Source organism: Calidris pugnax, unplaced genomic scaffold, assembly GCF_001431845.1.
Source record: "Calidris pugnax isolate Ruff unplaced genomic scaffold, ASM143184v1 scaffold318, whole genome shotgun sequence".
NCBI classification, from domain to species: Eukaryota; Metazoa; Chordata; class Aves; order Charadriiformes; family Scolopacidae; genus Calidris; species Calidris pugnax.
Window position 1 is genome coordinate 810,004 of NW_015091062.1, and position 7,185 is coordinate 817,188.

Consider the following 7,185-nt stretch of genomic DNA (forward strand, 5'->3'; position numbering starts at 1 on the left):
CCCCCCCCCCCTCCTTTGCCCTAAACAGGGAGATTTCTGTCTGGGAGCAAACTGCAAATTTGAGAAGTGTACTGGCATTGCAAGAAAGCTGAGGAAAGTCTGGAAAATAAAATGGGCAGGTTTGGAGGTGGTGGGGAGAGAGCGAGAGAAAAGCAAGAGCATAGAAAACTGAGAAACATTTACGTTCACTTCTGTGCAGGAAGACTTGGATGAAACGGGGGGCTGGGGCAGCTTCAGCTGGGGTAAGAGAATCAAGAAAAGGGATATGTGCTTACAGCCATGGTGACAGGTGCCCAAATGCCACCTACCTCCTGACAACAGTACAATTCTGCTCCTGTTGTACCCAGTGCTATATACAGGAGCAGAATGTTCCCTGCACAAAACGGTCTTAATTTTTTTTTTTCAGAGTAAAGAGTAAATTTTATCACCAAGTGGGAAACACTGCTTACTGTTTACTATCTTTAAACTGTGAAATGTGCTGGAAAATAAAGACTTTAATTAAAGTTGTCTTTTCAATGCCTACTCCTTGCAGAAAAGTGACACCATTTCAAAACACAGCTTTTCTTGTATGCCTCTATTTACTTGCCCATTTTTCATATAATAGCTTCTATTTAACCAATTTCAACAACTTATTTAACATCTTTGCAGATGTAACTGCAACACATCCAAGAGCCTTGCAAAGTAGAAGAAAGTCGCGTGCTATCTTCTGTGTCTCCAAAAAGGTGGGGAACACAAAATCAACCAGCCTCAAAGTTGTTTTCCCAGATTAACGTCAGAAGTTCTGCCTTTATTATTTAAACAAACCAGGTAATGTTTGCACTGTAAAGCTCTGATCTGAAAACACCAAAGCAAGATAGGAACAGGTTTTGCCAACTCCTCCTATTAACAGTGGAGGGTAAAATTTGCTGACTCGCTCTGTGACAGTAATTGGCTAAAGCCAGCATAGTTTAATTGTGTTTTTAACTGCCTTTAAAAAATGTATTTGCATATACAAAGTATGACACATAGCCTGTATGTACGCAGATAGCCATTAAACCACAGCACTGTTCATATTTCTTTATTTGTCTTAATGCATTTGGAGAGTATGCATGATGAGCTCAGCTTCGCTGCACTGATCTATCTGCACTCCCCTGCAACGGAGATCAAGTCGTGGAGGTTTTTTTAGGCCATGTACGGCAGAAAGCGAGGCAGCATTTCCCAGTCCAGCTACAAAGTTACATGAAGCAGTGTACTAGCAATAACCAGCTCTGGAGCCATGAATAACCAGCAACCAAGCTACTCCTGGGAAAGCTCCCTCGCATTTGAAATCAACAAGAAGATGATGACCCATTTTCAAAGTATAAAGCAATTCCTGCCAGAAAACTAACTTTTTTCAGTGGTTTCTAACCGGGTGAAACCGGTGTGTGTGACTTCTGCGAAGCCACAGCCCCACTTTGTGCTATGAATCCTGCCCTTGATTACACCTGGTTTGAGACACTTCTCTGCCTGCGGGAACTTTGCATGTTGCCCTCAAACAGCAAGTGCCTGTGTTTAGTGGCCAGGCGCCACTGGGAGGGACGCTTGGAGTGGAGGTAGGCACTGAGGATGAATTTTTGAGGGCTTTTCAATCAAATGGTATAGGGGCACAATTTTTGGACCTTTCAGTTCCATTTGATAACCCCTTGATCTAGGATGACGGAGGACGCCTGTGGTGTTGAGGAGAGCCTGAAGGATCTTCTAGATCCCTTCAGGTCCGGGGGCCCTACATCAAACCTCCCCAGGCAGGAGGTTTTGGCAGGAGGTCAGAGAAGGGGGAAGCGACAGCAAAAAGCAGGAGAGGCCTCCCCTCACCCATGCGGGTGCACAACTTGCTGCCTGGCCTGAAGTGATTAATTCTGGCCTTGCCCGCTGCCCTGGCCTCTCTCTGCACAGGTCAGGCTGCCTGTGAGCCAGCGTGTGCTGTGGCAGGCAGGCTGGGCAGAAAGGGCATCCTCTGCCTGCCAGGTTTTCAGGCAGTGAATATCTATCTGCCTCCTTGCTGATTAACGTCATCCTGGCAAATACTATTTCTTCTTTGGAAGGAAGTACCCCACTGCACATTGAGAATACTGTCGTTCCCAAACCAATTTTTGTCTCCATTCTCCTGTCTTGATGATTCAGCAGACGCAGCACTTTTTTTTTTCTTACTTCGAGATCCTGCTACATAAAAACCTGTTCATTTCAGTTAACCTTTTCAGCCAAAGAGCCAGCCCACTGCAGCTCATCAATAATGCCTCCATAAATCAGAATCGCGCAGAGTGCAGGCAGAGATTAATTCTGAGTAATTTTGTGTATAAAATTTGGTCCAAAACTCATCTATCTCTAGACATTTATTTACATATACAGAATATCCAGGTTTTGAATTCCAGTGAAGTTTTGCACCGACTGATTTTTAATAAAAATTGTCTAAAGGCTGCAAATTACTTTAGCATCCTCGACTTCCATTGAAAGGAAGTTGACAAGGAGTCAAGGCACACAGCATCCAATAAGTGCTACTAATAGAAATAAATAACAGGCGGGGAAATGGACAGAAGCTTCCAGAGCTTCAGCAGAAAAGTGGATGAGATCATTGTTCGAGTTCATCAAAGCAGCCAGCCTTTAGGAATATTTTACTGCCCATGTCCTTAGGATGCTACAGTCTTTTGCTTGCGAAGGCTTTGTGGCAATCTTCTTAATGTGAGGGACAGAGATTTGCAATGTTTGTGGCTTTAACTGTACCACCCTGCCTATAATGTTCGTGCAGTGACACAACACCACTGTCTGGAGGTTGGTGGGATGGAGCGCCAGAGGGGCGGAAGGGAGCTCCCTGTCCTGCTCATGTATAAGTCCCCACCCTGTTACTCACTTGTTTTACAGATGCAGCTGAAGTTCACCTTTTTTGAAGCTTGGAGATGACTTCTGCAGTAATGTGACAATTGGCAGAAAAATCCAAGCTGAAGACAGCTCAGGCACCTTCGTCTTTTCATTTCATCTCTTTATTGTTTCTGATGAATCTGTCTCCTTGACAAGGTCACAGAAGGGACTTGCACATTCAAGGGAGTAAATGGATAGGTGACCCCGGTGTGGTTGGAAGTCCATGCTGTGGACATGGAAGTCTGTGTTTCCTTCCTAAGGCAAATATGAGGGAGAGAAAAGCAAAGAGTTGGCTGTGACTCTGCTTACCGGCTTCCACATCTGAGCCAGCACTGAAGGATAAGAAATATTTATTAATACAGGTCAGGTCAGCAATAAGTTAGCACTTTCCCTCAAGAGCTGGGAAAAGTAGACAGAAACTGTGCCCCTCGTACCTTTGCGTTCCAGGGCTGCCTCAGAGATGGTGGAGCGTGGCAGGATCCGAATTAACACCCAATGCATCTCCTACTGCACCTTGCCGAGATGCAACAAACGCTGGCCTGCAACTGGGCTGACTCTCCAGACACACATGCAACAGGATGCACATTTCTTTCAGAGACCATCCATGCCATGCTGGCAAACACCCTCCCCTTCTTTTTTTTTTTTTTTTTTTTCCCTAGCTGTTCTGTGCAAACAAAAGGAGCTCTTAGAAACACCTTGTACACACATCAGTACCCATCAGCCGGGATGCGACAAGCCCTGTGAGCCCAGCCAAATGTAGGTACACACCTCGCCACTGAGTCGGGGAGGATTTAATCAGAACGTTTCTGAAGGGCAAAGAAACAGCTTGCTTTGGAGAGGAAGCACTTCTACCAATCACCTGCCACAAGATGATATGAGAAAAGGAAACCAGGCCACACTCCCTCCTAAGGGAGAGTTGTTAATTGAGCTCTGTAGGCTCCGATCCTAAATTCATGTCTGCGTCTGAACAGCTACAGCACCGAAACACATCTGAGGTGTGCAGGAGCCAACAACAGTAACTCCAGCTTATTAAAAACCTGCTTGATGATTAGAAACAAAAGGCAGGTCAGCACTAACGAGAAACACAGCATGTGACAACTGCAGGTCCCTCTGGGTGCAGCGGGGAAGGGAATGCCTGGCCAGAGGGGAGGCAGCGCTGCTGAAGAGCTAGGAGATCCACTGCTTCCCAAGGAGCTGCAGGGAACAGGCGTGCTCCTTCCTTCCCTGCCCCAAACAGGGACAGCGTGTGCCCTCAAGCTGTCTCAGGGTTTGCAGAGAGAGAGCAGTAACCCACCTAACACATCCCCTCAAGGATTAATGGCAGAAAACTGCCTTAGGCAGTTGTGAGAAGTGGGAGATGGATGGGTGATCTGCGGGTACCCAGGGCTTACTCATTAACGTAAACCTGAGAGCACCTCTTTTGTGCAAAACCGGAATAGTTCTGAAATAAAATTGCAATCCCTTGGGTGAAATTCAGCTTTGGTAAAGTCAATGGGAAAATTCCCTTTTCCATCAGGGGAGCCATATTAGCCAAGGATATATTTTGAAAAGGTTGAATGAGTTTGTGCCTGGGCTTTCGGGATCTTTGTGTACTGTGCCCTGCCAGTTTAAATGATGGCTGCAAAGATCTGTTATAAAACTTTTTCCAGGAGAGGCAAAAGCTTTCCCTGTGTCACAGTTTTTAATATACTGTGACTCTTGCTCGTAGTAAATTAGGTTATTTATCCCCTTTATTTATATGCACTACTTCAACACTGTAACAAAACAAAGTGATAGATGCACCTATACCAGTAGTCAAACTCAATAACAAAGCAACAGCAACTGTGTGTAACTTTACCCTATTGCTATCAATTTATATAAAAGACAAATTCTTCAAGCTGTGAATGTATGAAAGTAAATTCTTTACCATTCTGGACTTGCCAGCAATTACTTTGTTCTCTGATCTCAAACCCTTCCCCAGGCTGCTCTGAGATGTCACGGGGGCCTGATCCTGATCTCACCAGCCTTATCCCAATTCACTTCCCTGGTGTCTAGAGATGCTCTTGCACCACTGAAACTGAAGACAGAATCAGGCTATTGGTCAGGAATACAGGATGCAGAGCTCTTCCGTTTTGGAGTTCAGAGCCCAAACCAAATGCAAAATGTCAAAGGCAGAAGTAAACCTTATTGGATTGCAGACTAACTCCACCTGCCTTCTGCAGATAAATTTTACATTTAAATGTGTAGGGAAGACTCCTACTGCAGTTAATAAAAATTGTGCTCAACCAGCATTATTTGTCACCAATCCAACCACCCATTCTGGAAGTCTTTTGCTGAAAGAGGGAAGTTTTTGGGTGACAAACTCTCCTAATACTGTGTTTAACCAATCTCAGATTCCCATGTAGAAGATCTTAATGCTACCAGCTTCCCTGTAATATTCACTTAATTATGCTATTCTTTTACATCCTATTCCAAATTGAAATTCTATTTCACTGGTATATTAAAAATGAGCCTACTAAAGAACAGCATATTTTAAAATAGTAACAGATGGAAAAGTCTGCAGAGGTCTACAAATTTAGATTCCTACTTTAAAACTAATTAAATAAATAAAAAAATCGAGTATCTACCTTTTACTTTTTTTCTTAAAACACGTGCCTATGGTTTATTGTATGACCCAGCACATCATTTTATAGACAGATGCAGCAAGCCTGGGAAAAAAAAAATACTGGGAAAATATCCATCCCTTAATTGCTAATTATGTTTATAAATTTAGATTCTTGAATGAACGCTATACAGGAGTATCCCTCAAGCAGCAGTGTGTCCAGTGAACCAATCTGTGGGTATATCTACATCACAGTCCTTTTCAAAAGCATTTTTGTTGTCTTTATTTTAACCCAGGGCACATAGAGGACTTCAGAGAATCCCAGAGTTGGTAGAATGGGAGTCAGGAGGGCTTAAGTCCAACCTGCTACCACCACCACCATGGCTTAGTTTGGTCAAGTCTTTGAAGGTCCAGGAACAGACATTCACCCTCCTGCACCACCCTCCTGGGGAAGAATGCCAAGGCCAGGGAAGTGGTTGAGGTACCATCTCTGGAGGTGTTCAAAAGACAGGTTGACATGTTACTGGGGGACATGGTTTAGTGATTTTTTTTTGTCAGAGTTAGGTTGATGGTTAGACTAGATGATCTTGAAGGTCCCTTCCAACCTAGATGATTCTATGATTCTATCCTTAAGACAATAATCATTTGCATCACATCATGTCACACTAATAAATGAGGATTTTTATATTTTTGAAAAAATTAGCTCTAGGTTTGAAATTTGTTTTCACAATGTCCTAGGCTGAGGGGAAAAAAAGTTATTTTTATTCATTAATTGCTTTGCAATTCATGAAACTTCTCAGTTAAATGGAAGAAGTAAGTGGATGGACTTCTCTGGGATTTACAACCATTATTTGCTTTTGGAGTGGAGTGTTATTTGAAAATTAGTATTTTTTTTTAAACAGTTAGCCTATTCTTGATTGTATTTTGTGTTTCACATCCCCATGACGTACCTCTTAATTTAGCAAATGGTGTCTTTTTTTTTTTTTACTTCAGTACTAACTGTTTTGCTTTTGACACTTGACTCATAGCTTTGAAGGCATGCCCTTTTGCAGGCACGCTGTTCCAGTCATCTCTTACACCTTACAAATAGGGGGAAAAAAAAAAGCCACAGTCTCAAGATGCATTTACACAGACGCTTAACTTCGAGCACGGGTTCAGCCCGATAAAGGTTATCTATCATCCTGCTGATTGTTTGTAAGCGAAGACTTCCTTGGACTATTTGCAAAGCAAACTACTATTCAAACCTGAACAAAGACAGTAAAACGCGCTTTAAGGCGTTTTTAGCCCTTCAGCGAGCTGCTAAAGGATAGCGAGGATGGCAGGGCAAACACTCCTCTTTCTCTGTGGGGCTGGAACGACCCTGGCAGCACGACCCGGGCCACGGGTGTCGCCTGTGTCCGGCGGCGTGGGGGGACCGTGTGCGGGTAGTTCCTTCAGCATCTGCTCGATCTCTCGGTCCCTTTGTGCTCGCCGGTCCAACGGCCCCGCATCGCGTTGTTTTCCCCACGCGCGAGTTAACGCGTTTCTTTCTCCGGAGACCTTTAAAGCTTAAAATATTTCCTTAATCCACGCCGCCTCATCTTAAAAAGAGCCGAAGCTTGGCGGCGTGGGTGCGCAGAGTCCCACCACCCCTGCTCACGGGGGGAGGAGGGCTGGCTACAAACACCGTGCCTTCAACTTTCCGGAGACCTCCCTTTGCCCGGGGGTCCCCGGTGCCACAGCTCGGCCGCCCC

General features: G+C 44.4%; 1 protein-coding gene across 2 annotated transcripts in view; it reads left to right on the top strand.

Moving 5' to 3' along the window:
- Positions 1 to 7,185, top strand: part of ST6GAL2 (ST6 beta-galactosamide alpha-2,6-sialyltranferase 2) — a 177,540-nt gene that overhangs the window by 120,388 nt on the left and 49,967 nt on the right. The window contains exon 1 of one of the 2 annotated variants that reach the window (XM_014956704.1): positions 668 to 807. The exons of the other annotated variant lie outside the window; for it this stretch is intronic. The gene's annotated coding sequence lies outside the window, so the exon portion shown is untranslated. Of the gene's footprint in view, positions 1 to 667; positions 808 to 7,185 lie in introns of those variants that run through there. 2 annotated transcript variants of the gene reach the window in all.